At 36.5% G+C, this 27,752-nt stretch overlaps 1 pseudogene; it reads left to right on the top strand.

Annotated features, from left to right (window-relative positions):
* The first annotated feature begins 16,867 nt into the window (after positions 1-16,867).
* Positions 16,868-17,833, top strand: LOC105744351 (olfactory receptor 5T1-like; annotated as a pseudogene).
* The last annotated feature ends 9,919 nt before the right edge of the window (positions 17,834-27,752 follow it).

Here is a 27,752-nt window from a genome sequence, read left to right as displayed (position 1 = left end):
CTTTTGTCAAGATTTTAAACAGTACTTTCAGTTTTGAATCAGGAGGTTACTTTTTTTTTTTTTTAAGATTTATTTATTTATTTAATTCCCCCCCTCCCCCGGTTGTCTGTTCTCTGTGTCTGTTTGCTGCGTCTTGTTTCTTTGTCCGCTTCTGTTGTCATCAGCAGCACGGGAAGTGTGGGCGGCGCCATTCCTGGGCAGGCTGCACTTTACTTCGCCCTGGGCAGCTCTCCCTATGGGCGCACTCGCTTGGGGCTTCCCCACGTGGGAGACACCTCTGCATGGCAGGGCACTCCTTGCGCGCATCAGCACTGCGCATGGGCCAGCTCCACACGGGTCAAGGAGGCCCGGGGTTTGAACCATGGACCTCCCATGTGGTAGATGGATGCCCTAACCACTGGGCCAAGTCTGTTTCCCAGGAGGTTACTCTTGATCTTTGAGCCAATGTGTACTCCTAAAAAGTAGTAATAAAAAATATACATGCTAAATTAGAGCTTAACTGCATTTAAACTGCTCAAATAATCCTAACAGATTGATGATTACTAATAAAAGTGTTTCCAAGGGAAAGCTTGCATATTAAAGGCAACATAGGTTCCAGAAGAGATCTTAAAATCAAAAATCAGAGGGGTGAAATGATGAAGGGCTTGAAGAGAGTCATACCAAAGGGGTTAGAATTATGCAACAAATTATGAGCTTTATGTTTCTGTTGGTATTGATGTGGGCTATGGGTGGGAAGCTCTTCGTCTCTTCAGAGATAACCTAAGCTCTCTGACTTTGGGTGTGATGGTAAGAGGCTGCAGTCCTGCCCTTGGTAACAATGGCAAGGATTCCAGTCCCAGAAAACAGTTTAACAATGCAAGGTCTATAAACATTAAGTATTTAGGGGAAATGCAAACTAAATATGCTAAAAGGTTACCTAGAATGTCTGAAGTCCATGCTAAAAGCTTACCTAAGATGTGGAAGATATATATGCTAATTGAAGCCTATTGAGAATTGAAACAAAGGGACCATTTGGCCTTTCCTCTCTGTATAAAAGGGATTCAAAAATCTTGTTCGGGGTTTGGAATTGAAACAGCTCCCAAGTCTGGCCGGCTGTCAATAAACCATTTTTCCTTCTCAAAATCATTCCTGAGTCCTGGCCTCTCTATACGCAAATAATTGAAGCTCTCTCAAATTCTACAACAATATGACACAACTCTTTTTGTGTTTATTTGTTCAGTGTCAATATATATTTTGATACTTTCAGATGTTAATATTAAATAGATAAATGAAAATTATTAAAAGATCCCTTTTCAAATGGCAAAAAAAAATTGTTTTTGCCTAAATTGAAAATAATTTTTTAATTTTCTTCACAGAACAAGAAAGCTGAGTAAAATACATACTATATTCAGGGCAATGTAATTATATTGACTTACAATCAATGCCAAAACACAGGAATCGAGAGGAGGGGCAAGACAGCATCAGATTAAGCACATCCACATCATCTCTCCTCAAAGAAATGGCTGAGTGGGGGAAAAATTCTGCTTGAATGAGCAGTTTTGGGAACCCACATAGCAGGAGGCTTCACTACATCCATCTGGACAGAGCATGACAAAAAGAGTGATTGCTCCAAATACAGCCACAAGTTTCTGGTGCTTGAGGTTGGAGCTGTGGGATGACAAAGCCTGTCCCTCAGGGCAGGAAGCTGTGGCATTCCCAGACACTTGCTGGTCACCCAGCTGGAGTAGGCAAGCTCTGAGAATGGGATAGTTGTGGTGAAGGGTGGAGAGGTGTCCCTGAGTGTGGGTGCATTTGTCTGGACCCCCTTTTTCTGAGCTTTGAGAAGCATTCCAGCTATTTGAGGTGAAACTAGGAAGAGGGGAGAGGCAATTCTGCTGAAGAAGCCTGATTTACCTAACCTCCCTGGGATAGGGAAAATTGGTCTGGGAGAAGGTGGAGTCAGGGAATTAACTAGTCCTGTGCAACTCACCTAAGGGATAAGGGAGGGAGACAGTAGGAAGTGTTTAATAAGACTCCAAGAACATATTTGGGGTACCCAGCAAGGTGAGGGTTCTCTCTCTCAAAGAGATTGAAAGTCACTTTTTTCTGTGGTTAATTAAGTGGCCAGGGTTCCATTTGAATTTCAAAAGGGAATTCTCACACAGGCTATTGCTTCCTGCCCTGGGAGAGAAAGCAGTTAGAAAAACAAGAGGGGAGGACAGATTCCTAATCAGTAGTTTATCCAATTGCAGAGAGTCAATCCTGCCCCAGGGATAAGGACTCTTTCTGAAGAGTTTGGGCTCAACAAGAAAGTTTAGCTCAATGGAGGAGTTTCAGCTGTGAATATATAAGGTCTCTAGATAGATTCCCAGCTTCTCTTAAAGTAGTGACCCACTGGGGTATTAAACATCTAGCTGATAAGTTAGGACAGGGAAAACATAGACATTATCCTTATATTAGTAGCACTTGGCTCTCTTTTTTCCCTAAAAAAAGTTACTTTTGTTATGTAATTTATCTTAGTTTGAAGATTAATATGAAAAAATCAGTAACATTTCTGTACATCAATAATTAACAACCTAAGGAGGAAATCAGGAAAAAAAAAATCCATTTAAAATGGCAACTAAAAAATTCAAATACCTAGGAGTAAATTTAGCTAAAGTTGTATATGATTTACAAACAGAAAACTACACAACACTGTTAAAGGAAATCAAAGAAGACTTAAATACATGGAAGGATATTTCATGTTCAGGGATAGGAAGACTAAACATCATTAAGATATCTATCTTACTCCAACTGACAGACACATTTAATACAATCCCAATAAAATCAACACAGCAATTTTACTAAATTGGAAAAACTATGAAATTTAAAAGGGCAAGAGGCCCCAAATAGCAAAAGACCTATTGAAAAAGAAAAATGAAATATAAGGGATTACATCAACCACCACACCAGGGAACTGAGGGTGCCTACAACTCCAAGCAGAATTGCATCCATCAACCATATGGGATCTAAACCCCTCTTGATATAGGGGTGGAGTTGACATCACTATCCCAGGGTCCATAGGATGGAGGAAAAAATATGGATTAGAGTGGACTTACTGGTATTCTACTGTTAGTAATAGAAGAAACTGTAGCCTTTATCTGGAGAAATTGGCCATTGTAGTAGCTGAGGACAGGGAGAAGGAAGAAGAGATGTGATGTGTGGGCATTTCTGGGACTTGGAATTGTTCCAAATGATATTGCAGGGACAGATGCTGGACATTATACATCCTACCATAACCCATTGAATGTACTGGGGGAGAGTGTAAACTACAATGTAAACTATAAGCCATGTGGTACAGCAGTGCTCTGAAATGTATTCACCAAAAGCAATGAATGCACCACACTGATGAAAGAGGTTGTTGATGTGGGAGAAGTGGGGTGGGGTGTGGGGTATGTGGGAACCTCTTGTATTTTTTAATGTAAGATTTTTTGTGATCTATGTATCTTCAAAAATGCATTAAAAATAAATATTAAAAAAAAACATAATAGAAATCTACAGTGGTCAAAACTGCTTGGTATTGGCACAAGGATAGACACGCTGACCAATGGAACTAAATTGAGAGTCTGATATAGATCCTTGCATATACAGTTATATGATGTTCAGCAAGGATACCAAACCCAGTCAACTGGGAGAGAATTGCCTCTTCAACAAATGGTGCTTGGAGAATTGGATATTCATATCTAAAAGAATAAGGGAGAAGCACCACCTCACACCTTTTACAAAAATTAACTCATGATGGATCAAAGATCTAAATATAAGAGCCAAGAGACCTTGGAAAATAATGTAGGGAAATATCTACAGGACCTTGTAATAAGAAATGATTTTGTGAACTTCACTCCCAAAGCATGAGCAGCAGAAGAAAAAATAGGAAAATGGGACCTCCTCAAAATTAAAAGCTTTTACACCTCAAAGGAGTTTATCAAGAAAGTGAAAAGGCAGCCTACCCAATGAAGAAAATATTTGGTAACCATATATCTAATAGGAACCTATTATCTGTCATATATAATGAAATTCTACACCTTGCACATAAAAAGACAACCCATTTAATAAATGGGCAAATGATTTGAATAGACATTTCTCCAAAGAAGAAATACCAATGGCTAAAAAGCACATTAAAAGATGCTCACCATCACTAGCTATTAGGGAATTGCAAATCAAAACTACAATGAGATACCATCTTACACCTATTAGAGTGATGGCTATTAAAAAAACAGAGGATTACAGGGGTTAGAGATGATGCAGAGGAATGGAAACCTTCATCCACTGCTGGTGGGAATGTAAAATGGTGAAGACTTTGTTGAGGACAGTTTGGAAGTTCCTCAAAAAACTATAGATCTGCCCTATGATCCAGCATTTCCACTGCTGGGTATACACCCAGAATTGAAAGCAAGAACATGAAAAAATACAAGCACATCAATGTTCATAGTGGCATTATTCACTATTGCCAAAAGTTGGAGCCAACCGAAATGCCCATTAACTGATGAAAGGAATAACAAAATGTGGTATATATTGGTATATTACTCAGCTATAAGAATGAATACAGTACTAACATATGGGACAAAATGAATAAATCTTGAGAACCTTATGTTGAGTGAAGCAAGCCAGGTATTGGTGGACAGATATTACATGATCTCACTGATATAAATTAAGGAAACTGAGCAAACTCACAAAGCTAGGTCTGGAAGACAGGTTTGCAGGAAATAGAAAGGGAGAAGAAGGTTGTGAGCTAATATCTATATGGGCAAAATCTATGAGTGGAAGGATGCACTTGTGCAGTGAAGGGACATAATAGAGATATAGTGATAATATTGGGTTGGGTGGTACAGGTTTGATGGGAGAAAGGTGGAGGAGGGTGGGTTGGATGGTCCATGGAACTGGGGGGAGGTTTGGGGGAGGAAGCAGGTTAACAATGGGGATTGGCAGGTTTGTGGTTAGAATTACAATGTTAGGAATGCTCATTTGGCAATATGACAAGAAAAGGTTACTGGTTTAGGGTCTTGGATGAGGGACATTCGAGCCAGGGCATGCCTGGGGCAGGCTTCTGTAGAGTGTGTGTGATCTTTTTGGTATAGTGTGCTGCATCAGTGGGTAGAGAACCACATAATGAGTGGGAAGGTGTTAGATTCCCATCCTAGGGATGCCTGCTATGTTTTCAAAGAGGGACAAGAGTTACTTGAGAGCATCAGAGGTGCCTAGTAGGGGAGGACAAATCTATTTGTCAAGCCCTCAGTGAAGATACAGGTAACGATGAAACTTATCCTTCAAGGAGTGAAGCCTGGTGTTTGCATGGGCCTGAAGTGTAGGGGGGAGGGAAGAATAAAATAGATTAAACAGGGGACATTTTGGGGGTAGTGGAATAGTTTTGCATTATCTTGCAATGATGGATTCAGCACATATTACATTTTATCAGATTTCATATAAAGTATATGATCCAAAATGTAAGCCATAATATTTATTATTGACCATAGTTAGTACCGACGATTCAATATTTGTGCATTGATTGTAACAAATACCATCCACACATAAAATATTATTGATGGAGTGAAGGGGAATAGGGGGTGAATTTTGGGTATATGGGAATCCCCTGTATTCTGTTTGACTCTACTGTGACCTAAAACTTCTTTGAAGAAAAAAATTTAAAAAAATACACTGGGGGAATAAATGGAAGAAATTGTCACTGTACATATGGGACAACATTCTTACAGCAATGAAAGACAAAAATGTCAAAAAATGCTTTTTTCTTTAAATATTTTTCATTATTTTTAATATACCAAATTTTAAAAATATTTTCTTTTTACTTTTTATTAATTTTTTTCTGTATTTTATTTCATTTGTATAAAACTAACATTATTATTTCATTTCCTTATTAGTTTTATATTGCTATTTTATTGACTTCATTATTGAAGAGGTTTAAGATCATAGAAGGGTTACAACTGTGACTAGGGAGGATCATTGGTGTGGGGAGTCAGTGAAGGGGAATACAAAGGGAGGAAGTTCACCTAGGTATACATATAGGCATATAAATGTGTTCAAATGTTCATGGAGCATTGTTATGGTGGGTGGAGATTCACACAATAACCAAAAGAATATCAAATTTCCATCTGGGGGAGCTCTGCCACATTCTCTAATGGAACAACAAGAATGCCCCAAGTATAGGGGCAAAGACTTATGAAGGAGAATGGCCCATTCAAGGACCCTTGATACTGATGACTATGCTTATGAACCTTTGCTCTTGAAATTGAAACTTAGCTTAGTGTCTTATGGTGCCAAAGAGTTATCTACTGGGAGCCTCCTTGTTGCTCAAATGTGGTCTCTCTCTAAGCTGAATTCAGCATATAAAAGTAATAACTTCCCCCCCAGCATGGGACATGACTCCAGGGATTTGCCTCCCTGGCACTGAAGGACTGCTAACAAGTACCACCAAGAAATGCATCTGGAAAGAAAAAAAATAGATCTTGACCCAAAGGGGGAAAAGCTAAAGACAAATTTGTTTGCCTAAGAGACTTCAAAGTGAGTTAGGAGGCCATTCCAGAGGTAGTGCTTATGCACATCTCAACAGGATCTCATTGACAGCCAAAGTAGATACTATCCCAAATAACAAAGCTCCTTAGGGATATGGAGACATCCAGACACTCATCAAGGCAGATAGTTCAGGAATTCTCCCCCTTGACAGTGGGCCCTAATTTAGTATTTATGCTCCCCAGTTAACAGAGTTAGACTCAGCAATGATTTCCCTATGAATAACTCTTCTGTCTACTCTAGTTCAATGGAATGACTCAGGACATCTAACAGGGAGGAGATGATGGATAAACTATATTCCAAGGAACTGAGAGTGCCTACATCTACAGGCAAGATAGTCCATTCCATCAGATGTATGGTATTAAAGCCTCCCTCAATTAATGGTGGTGTGGGCATCACCTTCCCAGAATCCTCAGGATTGGCAAACTAACTATAGACTAAAATAAACTTAGTAGTGTTCTATAAAAGACTATCAAGGTAATATACAAGAAATAATTCGGCTTTTGAAAAAATTATTAATTTTTTAATTTTAATTTTTTAATTAAATTGTCTTGTTTTAAGGGTACATAGATCACAAAAATGTTACATCAAAGCGGGACTTTAATAACTTATAAGATCATAGTTTTGAAGCTAAGATAAATGTCCAAATCAAGGAATCAGGTGCAGCTCTAAGACAAGCTACCCATGATCCTGGACTCCTGTCATATTGCAGGACACAATGTTGGCATCTGCCAGTCTCTGTTGTCTCCTCTGAGCTCTGTTACTTTCAGCTTCTGGCTTCCTAAGACTTTGTCTCTGCTCCTGTGGCTTTCTTTCTCCCTGGTTCTATAGATTTCAACTTCTAGATTCAAATTCTGGATAAACTGAGAGAGTTTATCTATGTCTCTGTAGCCCCTCTCTCTTTATCTTATTATAAATAAGTGGATTAAGACCCATCCTAGGTCATGCCTTCCTAAAGATATATAATCAAATGGTCCCACCTACAATAGATTTACACCACAGGAATGGACCAGTTTCAAGAACATGATTTCTGGATTATCTACAGTCTAAAACTACCACCGGTAGAATGCAAACATTGCAGAAAACTTGAATTTGAAACTCTAGCCTTCAAAATCTTGAGGCAATAAATTCCTGTTGTTTAAGCCAAACAATTGTATGTTATTTGTCATAGAAGTCTGGCAAACTAAGAGTTTTTTACAGAATTGACATGATATATATTAAGAAATTTGTTATAAAATGGCTTACAATATGACTGGATATTTACAAGTCTGAAATCTTTAAAGCAGGTGGGTTGAAGGTGAAGTTGAATTTCCCAGTAGAAGCAGCTCGGTGAAATAGAAGCAAAATTCTTTTTACCAACTTCTGAAATCTTCAATTCTGCTTTTAAAGCCTCCACCTAATTGGATGGGGAGACTACCCACATTGCTGTGGATATCTTCTTTGTTGATTGTAGATGCCATGATTAATTGATTATAGATGCAAATCTATCTATGCATTACGCACACAGCGATAATCAGGCCAGTGCTAGGTTGACTAAACCACAATACATCATATGGTTCACACTTGAAATATGAAGTTAACCATCACAGCCCACTGCTTATTAACTTAACACTAATCTACATCTACTTAAACCATATTTAATCCCTAACTAATGAGAATAATGTAGTCATACTTCTTCCTAACATGACACAACTCCCCTGTGTATTAACTCCCCAGAAGAGGACAGAAATCCTTGAGTGATAATCAGTCTTTCCCTGTAAATTTTATGCTATGAAAAAATTAATACAACTTATGTTTTATGATAGTACATAAAAGATGGAAGATATTTACTTCATATGTGTGTGTGTGCATGTGTGTTCATGTGTATAAGCATATTCGTTAAAAAATAGGGGAAAATACTCAACAGTGTCTGCTTCTGCACATGGTCACATGGCCACAGCTAATATTTATAGCTACCTTCATCTACTATCCATTCCAGTTTCCTGTTACCCTTAGCAAGCATATCAATTGATAATGGTTCTTTTCTTGGTGGGGTGACCCAAACCTCCAATCCTAAAGGATCTGGACCATTAGCAGTCCTGATTCAAATGGGTAGTATTTCAATCACTTGAATCATAGAACATGGTAGTACTAAGAGAAAACCTAGTGGATCCTCTATATTCCAGATGTACTCTTCCTTACCTCCATTAGCAGTCCAATTTCTCCCTTGTAACCAGGATCAATTTCCCGAGCCAATACAGTAATTCACTTTTTGCCTATTGATACAGAATCATGAGTAGACCAAAACACCCAGCTGTCAGTTTTATGTTTCATTCCAATGGAATCATTGTCTTGTTTCCTGGTTGAAGAATATTTAAATTTGGAGACCTCTACGTCCAGAATAGCAAAAATTTTGAAAATGAATCCTGTGAGTCATAGTCATTAGTTCCATTCCCTTTTCCACCTTGTGATTCCCTGATCCATGAATCTTGGCTCTAGGAGAAACAGCACCATAGAGTTAACATTGATTTAGAGAATTTACAACCCCCAAAGAACATTTATTCTACTCTGCAAGGTATTGCTTTCCTACTGATATTGTGATTGAGTCTATTGTTTTGTTTTGTTTCTGATGTCATTTTTAAAATATGATAATTTTATATAATTGATTTCTTTTTTTGAAAATGAAATTTTTATTGTCTTTTTTAAGATACAGATTAAACAAAATGTTACATTAAAATATATGAGGTTCGCATATACCCCACTCCCCACCCCCTCACTCCTCCCACATCAACAACCTCTTTCAGCAGTGTGGCACATTCATTGCATTTGATGAATACATTTTGGAGCATTACTACACTGCATGGATTATAGTTTATAGTGTAGTTTACACTCTCCCCCAGTCAACTCAGTGGGTTATAGCAGGATATATAATGTCCTGCATCTGTCCCTGCAATATCATTCTGGACAATTCCAAGTTCTGAAAATACCCCCATATCACACCTCTTCTTCTGTCTCCCAAGAATGGGAGCTCAGCCATGTGGGCAGAAAAAAGGTGAATTTGCCCCAAAATTTGAAGAGGGCAGACCTTCTACCCCTTTGTTCAGGGACAGTGTTACCACCAGAGGCTTCAGAGAGGGTAGAGCACAATCCCTGGGGATTGGGGAGAGTTAGGCCACCACCTCACTGTTCTGAAGAATTTGGGCCTGCCCCTGAGATTGGGAAGAGTGTAAATGCCACTTCACTAAGGGTGTTAAGCCTGTGCCTGGGAAATTGGGGAGAATGTGGCTGTCACCCCAGTATTCTTAAAGGGTGAGGCCTAGAGGTCAACTACCACTCAGATGCTTAATGAGGTTGGAGCTGAAATGATTCAAGCCCATGGATGGGATGATACTGCTGCTCCATGAGTTCACAAGAAGAAGACATCATTCTATAGATGACTCTTAGACTTTGAAATCTGAGTATACCTTGCAGGTTTACAGAACTGTTTGGGACCCATGACAATCTGTTTTCCTTCCAATTTCTCCCTATGGTAATGGAAATTTTTATTTTATGACTGTTCCTCCTTTGTATATTGGAAGCAAATAACTTTCACAGTAATTTTCTAAGTTTCACAGGGCTACAGCTGGAGGGGAATTTTTTCTTAAGACAGAATGCATTTCTATAAATGTTTTTGATACAGCTTTGTACTTAGCATTGTTACTAAAATGATTTAAGGTTTTGAAATATTGTGATGAATTATGTATTTTTCACATGGAAAGGACATGCATTTTGGGGGTCTAGAGAATGGAATATGCTGATTTGATTCTTTTGTATCCCCCAGAAAATTATGTTCTTAAGCTTACACATTCCTGTTGAATATGAGACTTTTTTATTAGATTTACCTAGGGCAACATTTAATGAGATCACTTTTGATTAGATCACTTCAGTCAATGACCTTTAATTAGATTGTGGGACCCAGGGTGTGTCTTAATCTTCTTAGTGGAGTCTTTACAAATGGAGGCCTAAAAGCAGAGATATACATAAAAAATCTCAGAAAGAGAAGGAGAGGTCTTTGAGACCAGAGGCTGGAATTAGTGGAGCATAAAGGCACAGAAAGAGGCCCTCAAAAGGCTAGGCCCATGGAGCAGCTCAAAGCTGATGAGATGAAACCTGGAAGAAAGGGAAGAGAACAATGGGCTAGCAGTGAGACAAGCCATATGCCTTCTTGCCCACAGCTGAGCTCAGAGAGAGTGTGAGCCTGGAGGAGAAAGAAGAGACTGGCAGCCATTTTGCCTTGCCATGTGGCAGGAAACCAGGATCATCAGCAGTCATCTCTGGTGATACAGCATCTCTGATGATACCTGATTTGGACATGTTCATAGCCTCAGAACCCTAAGTTTTAAATGAATAAATTCCCATTATAAAAGCCAAGTCATTTTTGGTACTTTGCACCAACAGCCTTTAGGAAACAAAACAGTCTTTTTCAGAAGTAGGAGTAGTAGATGCAACAGATTTTCTTCCAACTGAAGGGGAATATATTGCCATTGCCATTTCCACTTGATGCCTAGAAATTTGACTGATATGGAAGTCTCCTAAATTTTTGTTCAATTTTTTAATCCATCTTCTGAAATGCAAATGTCTTATCAATAAATCTAGAGTACCTTTTGCTTTTGTGCCCTATGTCCAATCAGCATATTACCAAAAACAGAACAGTGAGATATTTTTGTGAAGGGTAATCTGATCAGGTCACCTGCAGACTAGATTATGGGCATAGGGGTGTAGATTTGCTATATCTTTGAAGAAGGCTAGTGAAGGTGTTTTTCTGGACTAACCAGCTGAAAGCCAACTAACAAGTAATAGGGAAATAAACGTAATTGCCAAATGAATAGCTATATACCAAGTATGTGAAGCTGCATTAGTTTGTAAGAGCAATGATACCATATCTAAGACATCAACTCCATTTAAAATAACCAGCTGGTTAATTTTATGAGCATGCAGTCATCCTCCAAAATTCATCTGTTTTCTGTACAGGCCAAATAGGAGAAGTAGAAAAAAAAAAGAGATGTGATGCAATCACCACCCATGTCCAGGTGGAACTAATCTTCATGTACATGTGTGAATCTGTTTCTGAACTCCCTATTCAGTTTCATTGATCAAGGCATCTATCATTGCAGCAATACCAACTCTCTTGATTGTTTTAGCTTTTTGGTAAGTCCAAAATCAAATTATGTGGGTCTTCTAACTATATTCTACTTTTTATAAATTGTTACTATCTTACTCTTTTGCTTTTTTGTATTAATTTTAATATCAATTTCTGCAAAAAAAAAAAGCCTCACTTAAATTTTCATTAGGTTGCATTGAATCTATCAATTTGTGATTGCATTAATTAACAGCTCAGTTGTTTTCAATTGGACTTCTTATCGCAGTTATATTTGTTTATTTTATTCAGAGTCTATGACCACTAAGTTAATTAATCAATAATCTAGTGTGGGACATAGGAAGTCACATATTTTTCAAAATTATTCTGTTTCTTATGTTTATAGCCAAGTACTAGTCTATTATTGATTAGTATATAGGATCCACAAGACAAAGAACTACCATATAGAACTCAAAACATGTGACCTTTTACTCTACCAGGCTTCTAATAGCATAATGTTCTATCACATAGAAAATTACAGTTAACCATTTACTGCCCTAACTCTCCTGTTTTTATCCATAAGTTTATTCCTCTGTGAGAATCTGTGAGCTAAAACTATCTCTCAAGCCACTTAGAAGAGTAGTACTTTATAAACAGGAAACATTGTACTTTTTACTTAAATAATAAATTATATAATAAGCTATGTTTTCATATCATTTTATTATGTAAATATATTTGAAATTTTTGAAGAATTAAAGAGGTTATATTCCCAACAACAGGAAACTGGATTTTAGGAAATTTAAATTATTAACGCTGATGACACTAAATTTTCAGCTTATATGTATCAGAGCTAAAATTATGTACAAGAAAATAATCATCAGAGTACTTTTCCAATCCTCTGCCATTTGGTTTTTCCACCATGGGATCATTTTTTATTAAAAGACAAAGTGCCATCATGTAGACATTTTATCACATAATTCATTCTTCCAGAAACTTTCACTTGTATATTATAGGGGGAAAATCTCATCTTGCTGCTCTTCTATTGTAGAAGAGTTACAGTGTTTTGTCCTTGGACATCCTCTGTGGATTTCAAAAAGAGCTTAATAAGCTGACATAAGCATCCCAATGCATAATATTCACAGTGTATTGTAATTGAGGGATCAGTTCAGTTCCACAGATAAGATGAAAAATTTTCATCACTTACACAATATCTTAGAAAACTAAAGCACATTGAGTATGTGCTTTAATATTTAAATTAGAGAAAGGATGTCCTTTTTTATTCAGAATTGTATTAATATTGAGCCACATGTCTTCTAGAGAACATAGCTAGAAAAGAGGAAGTTCTTTCTATGTACTTTGGTTGATAGGGCTATAAATCAGTAATTTGCTTTATTTTTCTTGATTAAAGATAGTAGAAGAGAGACAGTAGAAATAAGGGACTATATTTACCAGTAAGCTAATTATAAAAGATAGGGAAAATTATTTTCACCCACCCATTTGGGTCATGATACTTTAGTAACATAATTTTATTTTCTGACATAAATGAATTATAAATTTAATTTACTAGCTATGCCATTTATTAGAAGTCATTTGGTTTTGTTTTTAAATTTTCATTGTCTTTTAAACTTGATGGTTTTAAAAAAAGAATTTAAATAGTTGAGGGCAGAGTTTGTATTTTTTGAAGAGAAAGTGAGTGCAGAAATTTGCAAGTCATAGTGGGATTTTATATATTATCCAGTGGCTTAGCATGTGGAATCAGAGAAACCTGAGCTTGAGAAACCTGAGCTATGTGATCTTTGTCAAATTATGTATCAAGCTTGGCATGTGTTTTCTCATGTATAAAAGGACCCTAAATTATTTAGTTTGCACATTGTTATGTAAACTATATAAAATAATATCCAAAAAATTCTTCACCCTAATAATCATTCGATATATGTGTTCTCATGGATGTCTGTTATTTTATGAAGTCAGACTATATGAGAATTGAGGAAATGGTTTTATTTGAGTCTTTCAGATTAATCATGTTTGTTTTATTTTAATTCATGATCTATGTTTTTTTCTAGTTTCTCTCTCCTCTTAAAGTGAAATCAGCTACTGATAAACACAACCAATTTAATATTCCTGAAATATTAAATATTAGTTAACAGGAATACCTGCAGAGAAGAATGAATGAAATGACTAAGCTCCATATACTTTTTCTACTATATTTTCAGTCCCTTACAGTGACATAGAGAATTTCTGTACTGAAATATAATTTGCTAAAAAATGTGCCTTTATATGTAACCAACATCTTATCTTCATAGACAATCAGTGACCATGAAATGTCAAAAAATTATATTTTCAAGAGTAACAGAAGAATATAAGTAAAACATACTATTATTTCATTGAGGTGACAGAGAAGAATCTTTTTCATCTCTTATAGCATAGAATATTGGTATTCCTGGATTTATTCTTAATAGACTATATAATATATATTTACTTTCATATAACAAACATATATTTATATATATAAAACTTAAAGAAAAAATACTTTGGTTTTGGTTTAAGACCTATTCATTGCTTTGTGCTTTGATAATAAATAATTTATTTTATAATTTTCTATTTATTTTATAGAAATATAATTTGAATATTGTATTTCAATTTTGTGCATCCTTCACATATAGTAAAAAGCTTAATTTAATACAAATATTTCAATGCATCTCAGTAATAAGCACTCTGCAATGATGACATGTTCATGAAGTCGAATAGGACATGCCTGAAAATTTAGGTCATTATTAGTTATTCTTTGGTTTGGAAAGATGAAGTTAATTTTACAAGTTCACACTCTCAGTAGGTGCTAAATAAGGCATATTAGTACAGGATTATAGAGGCTCTTAATCTTCCACAATTGTTGTCTTATCTCAGTCATGACATTGGAGTGAAAGTTGGAGTTATAATATTGTTGAAAATTTTCCAGTGTGTGTTATTCAATTGTATTATGTAATGGATTCCTTTAGTAGACTACCTATTGATATGTTTTTCAAAATTCAGTTCATAAGGTTATTTCCTTTCTTTGTGCTTCTTACTATCTTCCTCTAAAACTATTCAATAAATATTTATGTATATAGTCCATGGTTATTGTAAGAGAGAGAATGAGAGAAATATGAGGAGATAAAAGTTGGGATAGAGAATGAGGAATTTTTTGAATAGAAATGTATTTTTTTGTTATGTCCAATAATACATTAATACAAAATTATATTGATACTTTCATAAGTAGTTTTGTTAACATAGTCACTGAAATCAAGTTAGATGTTATAAGAATTAATTTTGTGTGTATTTTCATGAAAAAATGTAAGTTGCCCGAATGTATACAGAATTTAGCTTAATTATATATTTTACACCAGAATTTTCAGAGTCAAATGAGAATACTTTTTCTCTAAGCCCACAGTTATGAAGCTATTTATTCTATTTATTAGAAAAATCTTTCACTTAGATCTGTAAGAGCCTTTCTGGAAAAATAAAGATGTGTTTTTCTTCTCATTCTAGTGAATTTAAGGTGGTTTTTCACATTCTTTCCTTGAGATATGAACATTTGAATATGACAAAAACTTAGTGTGTTTCATGGTATGGATATATACCATTGATATATATAAAACATCCTGGCCCAATGTATGGCACATGCTTAACTCCTTTAAACCCTATAAAAAACAGGGGCCAATGAATTAATGATTTAAACACTTTGGTCTATTATAGACTGAAGAAAAAACACAAGTTACAGTGATGAAAATTTGCTCCTATATATGTATACTGGATTTAATTGTTTTTAGTTCATGTATAAGTACCTTTTAACTTTTTTTTATCTTCCCACTTCACTGAATGAGAAAAAGTTTGATGCCATTGGAAAGATTTCCAGAAATTAAGTACTACCTGTGACAAATTTCATGATTTATTTCTTTCAGCAATAGCTCTTAAAAGCAATCTCATTATGGTCATTGGATAATATTTATTTCATAGCTATTTAGAGTCTACATAAGCAACTATAGTTATTAATAAAATGGCCATGCTTTCTTTTTGACAAAAATGTGTCTCAGAATACTTACATAATTTGTAACAAATGTTTCACAATAATGCAAGATGTTGGTGGTGAGGTGATGTGTATGGGACTCCTGTATGCGGTCACCCCTCGGGCTGAAGTGTGGTTTGCTGGCCTGGCAAGGGGAGCGGCCGCGGTAGGCCTAATTCCGCTGCCCCCATAAAAGGGTGGTTGGTCGGGCCCACCGCCACCCCTGAAGGAAGCTCGGCATGGGCGCAGAGTGCCCTCGGGTCTCCCCTTCTCAGCAGCCATGCTTCCGCGGCCGCCCCTCCTCCCAGACGGCGCCACCCGATGCCTTGTGGGGCGGCACCCTTCTTCTTCCTTCTCCCTGCGCAGGCGCAGGGCGGAAAATTCCAGTCTGCCCTTTTCCCCTCCCCCGACAGAAGCAACAGTCAGGCGTGGGCGGGAAACTCAAGTCTGCCCTCCACCCCAGCAACAGCAGCCACCAATCCCTAAACCCTGCCCCTTCCCCCAGCAACAGCAACAGCCAATCCCTAACCACCACCCCTTCCCCGTCCAGTATCGCCCACTGACCTTTCGCCGGCAACCAATCAGAACAGGGCGTGGCTTCGACCAATCAGCCTTCCCCAGCCCCTATAAAACTGTTGCCTCTCCCTCAATAAAGTGGACTTGCGTGTTTACCTTGTCTCCGTGGTAGTTCTTCTGCCGTGCGCCCTCCAGTCCTGAGGGCCCCCGATAAGGGCCTGGCCTCCCTTGTCCCCAGTTCGTCGCCTGCTTCTCCGGGTGACCCATTCATCGCCTGCTTCTCCGGGCGACCCCTTCATCACCGGCTTCGCCGGGCGACCCCGTCAGCCGAACCGCGCAACCCCTTGTGAGACCAATCCCTCGTCTGCTGCCGGACCGACCCCTCGTCCCAAGTGGGACCGACCCTTCGTCCCAAGCAGGACCGACCCCTCGTCCAGAGCTGGACCGACCCCTCGTCCGCAGCCAGACCCCGCCTCTACCGACCGAGCAAACCGTCGCACCTGTATGCTGTTATGCATGTTTGTTTTGTAAGTTCACAACTTTTACTATACACTTATTGTTTATGTATGTTCATGTATGAATGATATGTTTCCTTAAAATTTTTTAAAAAATCTAATCAAAGAACTTTGCAGCAACAATGAGCATATGAATAGAGTCAACATGTATAAAATGAAATGTCAGGGTTGCCATCAGATTGGATACCTATAGGATTCAGATGAAAAATGTGACTGAAGTCACTATGTTTACATAGATGGGCTTCACAGATAAGTTTGAGGTGAAAATCTTCCTATTTTTATTATTTCTAACAATTTATTTCTTTACTTCGGTAGGAAATTTAGGACTGGTTGTATTACTTGCTAGGGATTCCTAGCTCCACAATCCCATGTACTATTTTCTGAGTGTGTTGTCATTCTTGGATGCCTGCTAGCCTTCTGTTGTCACCCCAAAAATGTTAGTCAATTTCCTGGCAGAGAATAAAACCATTTCATTTCTAGGTTGTACAACAGATGTTTCTCTTTGTTACTTTTGGGACCATGGGATGCTTTCTCTTGGCTGCAATGGCTTGTGATCACTATGTAGCAATTTGTAATCCACTGTTGTATTCATTTAACATGTCACCCTGAGTCTATGTGCCACTCATCATAGCATACTATCTTGGTGGCATTTTGCATACTACTATACACAGTGTGACCACTTTTAGTCTATCCCTCTGTGCATCCAATGAAATTAGACATGTCTTTTGTGACATGCCTCCACTCTTAGCTATTTCTTGTTCTGACACTCATATCAACCAGGTTCTACTCTTCTATGCTTTGGGTTTTGTTGAGATAACTATTGTAGTAATTTTATTGATCTCCTATGCTTTAATTCTTTTGGCCATTCTGAGGATGCATTCTGCTGAAAGGAGATGAAAAGCCTTTCTCCTTGTAGTTCTCACCTAACTGGAGTATCAGTGTACCATGGGACAATCCTTTTCATGTATGTGAGACCAAGTTCCAGCCATGATTTGGACCATGATATGATAGTGTCTATATTTCACACTTTTGTGATTCCCATGCTGAATCCCATCTCTTACAGTTTGAGGAACAAAGATGTTAAAGAGGCAATAAATAATTGAGAGAAACTGGTTCATAAATTAAATTCAATATTAATATTGAGTAAAACTTGGATAATATTAGATATCAATCCATATATCTATGGTCAGAAATTAAACTGACTAGATCTGTCTTATTTTTAGTTATTAGCATTGGCATATTTTGAAATATCTCTAAATAAACATTAATCTGCCGTCTAATGTAACACTTTTCCTATGAAAATAAATTGCATCATTTTTCTGTGAGTAATTATGCTTAAACTGTTCCATATTAAAATTCATTGATTAAATTATAATGGTATTGCTAGTCCGTGTAATTTGCTTTTCATTTACTAAAATTACCTAGATATCTTCAGAGTTGACATCTTGACAACCTTAAATGATTTATGATAAATCCTCAGCATTCATTTTCATGTAAACCCTCCTTCTGTACTTTCTGTGAAGGACTCCCTAAAGTTGCCTCACTTGTTTTATGTGCCGTTAGACTTTCAGATCCATCCAGGCCTGTGGAAATGCCATTTGTACTCCGGCTCAACACAATAAATGTGCATTCTATTATTTCCTTCCCACTATCCAATTACAGAAATTCATTAGATCCATTAAATATCCAAAAATTATATTTAAATGGGATGGTAATATTTATTGAATATATAATTAAGTCTTGGGAAAATATATGTGTAGTTTAAAGAATAATTGACAACTGACTACTATGTATGAATGTACCAAGATCTGAAAGGCTAGCTAGCCTACCATTATGAGTTCCTTTAAAGTAAATTCTTTCTTATTACCTAGCTCTGCCTTTGTTGTCTATCTTTAGGAAATGAACTTGCATTTGTCATCATTCCTCAGGGCTTACACCCAGTGAGTAGAAACCCTGAGGCATGATCTCATATTACCTGAACTCACAACTGCTTCTCCCTTATTTATTCTGTTTTGTTTATTTTTGCTCTCAGATTTAATCATTGGAAGGGGCATTAGGAGTAGAAATTTACTTTATTAAAATAAAATTCAGTCTTGTACGGGCTGGGATTCTTTTACTGTGAGTCCACCATATCAATCCCATGAAAACAAGGAAATCAAAGAGCTAAATCTTAAGTGTGAATTTGAGACACAATCAGACAATTTTAGGAACTCAGTTTCTAATTGGTTATGCAAAGACAGCTCATTTCCATTGGAACAAACCCATTTGATAGTAGTGTAGTTGAAATCTACCAAAAATTACTCTTGAAAAAAAATAAATGAAACACTGACAATATTGTAGATACTATGTTGTCTTATAAAGAAATTGAGTATTGAAACCACAACTCTTTAAAATTTATTTTCATGATTATTGCGGTCACCCCTCGGGCTGAAGTGTGGTTTGCTGGCCTGGCGGGGGAGCGGCCGCGGCTGGCCTAATTCCAAGCCGCTGCCCCCATAATAGGGTGGCTGGTCGGACTCACCGCCACCCCTGAAGGGAGCTCGGCATGGGCGCAGAGTGCCCTCGGGTCTCCCCTTCTCGGCAGCCATGCTTCCGCGGCCGCCCCTCCTCCCGGATGGCGCCACACGATGCCTTGTGGGGCGGCACCCTTCTTCTTCTTTCTCCCTGCGCAGGCGCAGGGCGGAAAATTCCAGTCTGCCTTTTCCCCTCCCCCCCGACAGCAGCAACAGCCAGGCGCAAGGTGGGAAACTCAAGTCCGCCCTCCACCCCAGCAACAGCAGCCACCAATCACTAAACCCTGCCACTTCCCCCAGCAACAGCAACAGCCAATCCCTAATCACCACCCCTCCCCCATCCAGTACCTCCCACTGACCTTTCTCTGGCAACCAATCAGAGCAGGGCATGGCTTCGACCAATCAGCCTTCCCCAGCCCCTATAAAACTGTTGCCTCTCCCTCAATAAAGTTGGACTTGTGTGTTTACCTTGTCTCCGCGGTAGTTCTTCTGCCGTGCGCCCTCCAGTCCTGAGAGCCCCCGACAAGGGCCTGGCCTCCCTTGTCCCCAGTTCGTCGCCTGCTTCTCCTGGTGACCCCTTCGTCGCCTGCTTCACCGGGCGACCCCGTCAGCCGAACCGCGCAACCCCTGTGAGACCGACCCCTCGTCTGCTGCCGGACCGACCCCTTGTCCCAAGTGGGACCGACCCCTCATCCCAAGAGGGACCGACCCCTTGTCCCAAGCTGGACCGACCCCTCGTCCGCAGCCAGACCCCACCTCTACCGACCAAGCAAGCCATTGCAGATTATGATCTCTTAAGGTGATTTTTCTGGAATAAAAGAATAAACTATGGGAAGCGGACTTGGCCCAGTGGTTAGGGCATCCGTCTACCACATGGGAAGTCTGCGGTTCAAACCCCGGGCCTCCTTGACCCGTGTCGAGCTGGCCCATGTGCAGTGCTGATGCACGCAAGGAGTGCGGTGCCACGCTGGGGTGTCCCCCGCATTGGGGAGCCCCACGTGCAAGGAGTGCGCTCCGTAAGGAGAGCCGTCCAGCGCGAAAGAAAGTGCAGCCTGCCCAGGAATGGGGCCGCACACACTGAGAGCTGACACAACAAGATGATGCAGCAAAAAGAAACACAGATTCCCGTGCTGCTGACAGCAACAGAAGAGGACACGGACAAAGAAGAACACGCAGTGAATAGACAAAGAGAACAGACAACTGGGGGGCAAGGGAAGAGAGGAGAAGGGGGAAGGGGAGAGAAATAATAAGTAAATCTTAAAAAAAAAAGAATAAACTACATGAAAAGTGTTTCTAAATATCCACTTGCTTCAAAAATTTTTTAAAAATTTCACATTCAAGGATAATTTTATGGCTTCCTACAACTCAAATCAAATTTTCAAATTATTAAAACAAAGTTTTAGTCATGTTTGTATCTTGGTTTATCAGTGTGATTGCTCTTTGAAATATGCAAAATATTCTTTCTTTGAGAAAGAAAGAGATTAGTCTTAGGACCTCAGACAAACTCACTTCTACCTATCAATATCTGAACAATAAAAACAGTCCAAAAATTAAGTAATTTTATATCAAGTTAATCTACATGAAAATATGCACTATCCCATTTTTCTTGTAGTAAAGTAGAAGCCAAATGTTGAGAACAAGCAATCACACATAATTTTCTTTTCATCAGATAAATATGGAAAAATGGAAAATATACTCTCAAGTTGATAACTTTTCAATCTTTTTATTAATATCTGTGCTCAATGATCTTTCCCTCAAGAAAGAATCATGTTGTCCATTGCTCACACTGGACCTCTCTTTTTTACCATTTAATACAATAATCAGCTATTCTTTTTTCACATGGAAGTTTGATTTCTATTTATATCTACCACTACACCAAAATGGTAACTTACATAAAGACAGGAATTTGTCTGTACACACAATTGTATCCTCAGAGTATGATCTAGTTCATGTTACATATAGTTTACTCAGAAAATATATTTTTTAATGAGTGGTTAGTCAAGAACTGAGTGAAAAATTAGCAATTCTATGTATCTTATTAGTTAAGGACAATATATAAATGTTTTATATTTAAACCTCTTTATATCTTCATAACAACTCTAAAATATGAATCTATTCTTACTTGCCATCAAAGACCACAGTTGAGAAAACAGAGGCATATAAACTTTAGGTAATATGCTCAAAAACACATTACTTTTGTGATATCAGCATTCAAAACTAAGTTTCCTGATTACAGAATCCCTACTTTTAAACATTTCAGTATACAGAATGCAAGAACAAAACAAAACTTTTCACTTTTCCCTCTGATTAACAGGCCTCTTGACCATGCCTTATGAAGTAATGTAGGTCCTTATTAAGTCAGTAGTAGAAATAAGAGAAAAAGGACTATTTTTAAGAAGTAAGGAAGAATAAGTTTCTACTAGATTTGAGAAATCACCCAGTTTGTTGATCAATATAGAATTGCAGGATATTTTCCTGGGTGAAAAATAAAATGAAGACAGAAAGAACAGAAGTAAAAGTAGAAGGTGAAGAAAGAGGAAGAAGAAGAGAAGGAGGAGGAAGAGGCATTTAAAGAGAAGGAAAGGAGAAAGAAATGGAGGAAGAAGGTAAAAAGAAGAACATTGGAAAGGGAAAGTAGATGAAATAAATTATAACCATAATGATTCTGAGGTTTCACTATATTTTCAAGGTACAGAACTAGAATCATAGAAAGTTATCATAAAGGCAAGTGTGGACCTGTCCAGAAGGAGATATTTGAAACCACTGCACTTCATTCAGTTTTAAAAAGAATATAGAATATCCACTTCTACTTAGGATGAAGAAATCTGAAAAAACAAACAAACAAACCTTGCAACAACCTAACAATTTTTAAAAAAGCAAATAATCTTTTTAAAAATCACAGTTTTTCATGAGCCCATGAAAAACCTGAGTTTGCAAACATCTGAGTAACCTGAATTCCAAGGAAGGACAAAAACCTCAGAGGAGATGGTATAATTGAATTTTTTCATATTTGTCAGAAGATGGGAGAAAGAGGTGGCCATAGTATAAGCAGGTAGGAAGAAATCAGCTAAATTTTAAAGAATAGTTAAAGCTAAGTTTGAGCTACAGTGTCATTTAGGAAAAGTAGAAAAAACTAAAATTAAGGGGTTTGCATTCCTTCTCAAATTCTTCTTTGCAAGTGTCTGTCAAGTATCCATGGCAAAGCTTGGGGATTGACTGGGAGATCTCCTGACAAGGTCACTGTGCAACCCACAACATCACAAACACCCTCCTCTGTTACCAAATGAGGTATTTCTATTACTTTTCCAAACTACAGCTTTAATTTTAATTCAGACTGCTCTAATAATAGATAAGATAGACTGAGGTACCTAATTATAGAATTGCTCTTGATTTCTGACTGATTTCAATCTGTAGCAGATATCTGCTTTCCTATTTCCTCCCCCTAAGTTTCTAGCTAACTTATAAATCCTATCATAGTTTCTTTCTCTTAATCTCTTATTTGAAAATTGCACGTTTCTCTATGACGTGTGTTCTTCCTCACTGTGTTGAGTAATAGAGCCATGTTTTTGAACCACAGGTATTCTTGGTGGTCTTTGGCTAAGGAGCAGTGACAACTACTAGTTCAAATATCTCATGGAGAGGATAAACAACATGTTCAAGTACATAAGAAATTTAATCAGAGAGACATGTACTATAAGGTAGTATCCAATGAAGGTAGAAATAAAATTTTAAAATGCACACATACACAAACACAATTTCAGAAACAAAGAGTTCCTTCAACAGTGTCATCAGTAATAGAGTACAGTTAAGAAAAGAACAAATGAAATTGAAGATAAGTCAATAGGAATTAACCAAAGAGAGAACTAAATAAAAAAACAAAAAGTGGGAATAACTATCCAAGAGCTGTGGGACAATATCAAGCAGTTAGTATACAAGTAACTAGAGTTCAACTGTTGTGGGAAACTGGCTTACCTAATTTGTTGCTTCCTGTTATTGTAGAAAATGTTGCAAGTTGCTTCCCGTTATTATAAATTACCGTATTGTAGATATTGCAAGTTGCTTCCTGTTATTGTAGATGTTGTAAGTTGCTTCCTGTTATTATAAATTACCTTATTGTCGATTTTGCAAATTGCTTCCTACTATTGTAGAAGATGTTGCAAGTTGCTTCCTGTAGCAAACAGCTGCTTCTTAGCTTTCAAATAAATAAGATGTGGAAACTAGAGTTGAGGCTCTCAGTTCCAGAAGTTGTTGATTCCCCTGGTCCCATCTTTACCTCCTCTCTTGTGTCTCTCTGTCTTTTATTTCATAAAATTCTTTATTGCCTTCCTTTTGAGGCAACCAATAGCTGACTTAATGCATCATTCAACAAGAATAGAGAGAAAATGGAACAGAAGAAATATTTAAAGAGACAATGGCTAAGATTTTCCAAAAATAAGGTAAGACATCAAATTATATGGCCAGAAATGTCAGCAAACCCCAGAATGGATAAATAAAAGAGCAAATCAACTATGAAACACATCAAGATTCATCATGTACACTGTTGATAAATGAAGGTAAGTATGCACTTCTGAAGGCAGTCAGGGCAAACTACATTTTGCATACAGAAGGAAAAAAAACAATTTATTATAAGAAATTTGCTGTCTAAATAACACATGCCAGAATAAATGGAAAAAAAAATTAAAGTATTGAAAGATAAAACTCATTCCAGAATTCAATACTCACTGAAAATAATTTTCAAATATAAACACAAAATGCAAACTTTTTAGAAAATTTAGCAAACACATGCACATATGCAAAGAAATAAATTTTTTTTTGACAGCAAACTTGTCCTTTAAATATTATCCAGGCAGGTATATAATAACAGAGTGACACTTGGACTTAAATATAGACACAAATGACTCTGCAAATGTAAAAATGGAAAGTAAATATATCAAACACTTGTTTTTTAAATTTTTAATTTCTTTAAAAATAACTGCCTAAAGCAAACTGGGTTGATGATTTAATGGGATTAGACCATTTAGAAAAATGATATTTATGACAAAAATAACACATTGGGAAAGTAGAATTGAATGTCTACTACTATATGGTTCTAATGTCATAAGTTATTTTGGATATTATATTAGGCAGACTATGATAAATTAAGCATGCATATAAAGTACTAAAAATGAAAAAATAATTACAAACATAAGGAATGAAAGTAAGAAAATCACCTATAATCATACACAAATATTTAAAGAACTATAAGAAAATGTTGTAAACAACTTTAGTCACCAACTTATATATTATAATTTAGAGGAAATGAATAATTACTTAAAATGTTCACCTCAGAAGAAATGGGTAATCCTATTAACTCTTAGAGAAATTGAATTTTTCTTTAAAAACTTCCTGAAAGAAAAAAGTTTAGAAATTGTTTTTCAAATGTAAAAATCTCACTGCATTGTGAACAGAGTGCTATGTGAAATGCCTTCAACCTCATAGACGGGGACATCTATGGAGGTAGTAGAGGAACAACACAGAAGAAACTTGAGTCCCAGGATTACATCATGGAAAAGAGCCACCCACAAACCCTAGTCAAGGAAAGTCTGCATTGCTACAGTCAAGGATCATACTTTTGAACCACCATGTGTCTGAAGCCCTTTCTTATACCAGAGCGACTCTATAGCACAATAATATCACCTAATAAATTGTTCTTTCCTTCACAGAGTTCTTTCTTTCTGTAAAAAGACAATCAAGGCATGTTTGAGAAGATACAGCAGGTATCTCCAAAATTACACTATCTTCTATTAGACTCTAGAGCAGTCTATCAGCAACATACTCCTATCAAAAAATCCTATTTTTGTTAATGTTTTTTAATATAATAATGTATTATATTTTTCAGTCCTGATAAGAGTAGTATGGTTTTGTAGAAAAACAGTGATATCATAGACTAGTTATTAAGGATGTGCTTTCTAAAGTCAGACTGTCTGGGTTCTAATTGGAGCTTGTTCTTTAACCTGCTGGCTGACATTGAACAAGCTATGTGATTTCCATGCCCCAGTTTCATCATCTGCAAAATTCAGTCATTTGAATACATTTATGAAGGTATTCTTTTATGTATGGGGGATGCAGTCTTGTATATAATTAGCAAAATTCCTTTATTCAAAGGCATTAGCAAAATATATAGAATGTTAAAAGAGGTAACTGTCATGGAAAACCAGTGCAAAAATAGCAATGGATGGGGCAAGTACAATTTCACGTAGGGTGTTAAGCGATGGTATTATGAGGAAAAGAATGAAGAAAAATCCATGCAGTTAACAGCAGAAAGGAATTTCAGGAAGAAGAGAAAATGGAAAGATCCCAGGCAGCATCGGAACTTATGTGTATAGTGAACTGTGAAGAGGTCCGTGTGTCCACACCAGAGAGAGCATGACAGACACAATCATAAAGACTGAGTTCATAAAAGTAAGGATTAGGGCATGATCATATTGAATCTGAAGGCTTTTGCTGTAATTCTGATATTTAATCTTCATGTGATCACCAATAATTTATAACGACTGAGATGACAGTTTTGAACCAAGGTGGTAGAAGAGGAGGTGCTGAGAAATAGTCACATGTCAATTATAGTCTGCACAAAGAATCAATATGATATGCTCATGGATTCGATGTGAGGTTTGTGACATAGAAAAAATGCCAGGATGAGGTTTAAGTCTTTGATTAAGCAAGTCCCAGAATACCTTTTCATTACCCAAGATTATTTTTCAGATAATGTCAGCAACTACCTGAGAGTTATCTTGTGAAGATAAACTATATTCATTATATAAATAAAGACCTTTGAATATTGCCTGGTATTCAGTAGGGACTAAGAAAATATAGCCTTTTTTATACTAATATTATTATAGTATCTATTATTTGCAAACAAAAACTAATGTTCATATTTTGTCATGCAGTATTCCAGTCTGTTTGTTTAAGATTATTTAAGTATTTCAAATTTTACAATACATAGAATTTTACCATATAACCATGAATAAAAGAATATTTTCTTAAAAATACTGCAGACCACATTATATAAAATATGATATGCAGTGATACAAATAGGGAAAATTAAGAGACAATGTAAATTGTCTAGTGTTTTTACATTATCCAAAGTTTGTATTATATTTATTTAATGACATCATAAATGTTTTCCAGAATATATTATAAGAAGATATGGTAGTCTGAATTTAATTGAAATATAGCATTTCCTGAACTTATTACTGTCTGAAAAATTAGAGAATGTGTTGGCCATCATTGCCAACAAAATCCAACAGCATCCAATTCCTAAATCATAGAAATGTACATTAATGAGAGCAATGCAGTTCATAAAAAATACCAGAAAATGTATATAACATATAAACATGAGAAAGGACACAATGCATGTACAAGAAGGAAGATTAGTTTAAAACATACATTATCAAAAAATAAATGCCTTATCAAAGACACCTCTAATTACATACAAAACAATGAGGAATTGCAATGAATATAGATTCTGAACAACATAGAGATGAGAGCAAAAATAAGGATAACAATATTTTAAATGGATATTATATATGATAAGTTAAAATTTTCATATAAATTCAGAATGTGGAGGAAAATAATGCACATATCAATTATTTAAATAAATTAATTAACTATGATGAACTAGTAAAAAGTCATTAACAGCTTATTCCTAAAACAGAAGTTTAAATTTATTTTACTCTTTCAAAATCATTGAAGAAAATGAACAAACATAATTCTACAAAGTAAATCTTAATATAAGTTAATAGAACACAAATCATTTGAATGCAGGATATATATCTAATAAACTAATTAAATTTAATGAACATAATCAAATGCAGGATAGTGAAGAAAACACATTTTCTTAAATATACATCAAATAGTAGAGAAAAATAAAACTGCTATTCCTGATTATGTAGAAGCATTTTAAAGGAAATTTTAGTTATCTAAGTGATTGTGATCTGTGTATCCTCAAAAAAGAGAGAAAATTTAATAATAAAAAAATAAAAAATAAGTAAATAAAGAAATGAAAAAATAAAACAAAAAAAAATTGAAAAAAATGTACAGGGTATCAACAAATTGAGATTCATTATCAATTCTTAGCTTTACAAATTTTCTCTACTAAAATTTTCAAAACAAACCAGGCATTTAACTCAACAATTTATTTCTTTTTAAAAAACATAAACTTTAGCAATTAGAAAAAAGGAAATAATTATTTTAATCGTACCAAAATTATAAAAAGAAATAGTATATATGGAATGTTGTTAACACATCACAAAAGAGGAGGGTTTTCACATGGTTCGCAACTACACACAAAAGAGATATTACTGCAAGAAAATATTTAGTCTCATGAAATCACAAAATTTGGTGTCTTAAAAGCATTGAAAGATGAGTGTTTTAATGTAGCCAGGCTCGAAGCCAAACTCAGCATGTAAATGCAATGCCTTCCCTCCAGCGTGGGACATGACACCCGGGGATGAGCCTCCCTGGCAACGAGGGACCACTATCAAATACCAACT

This window comes from Dasypus novemcinctus, chromosome 24 (genome assembly GCF_030445035.2).
Source record: "Dasypus novemcinctus isolate mDasNov1 chromosome 24, mDasNov1.1.hap2, whole genome shotgun sequence".
NCBI classification, from domain to species: domain Eukaryota; kingdom Metazoa; phylum Chordata; class Mammalia; order Cingulata; family Dasypodidae; genus Dasypus; species Dasypus novemcinctus.
The sequence above is the reverse complement of the archived record's forward strand: the minus strand, read 5'-3'. Positions and strand labels throughout refer to the sequence as shown.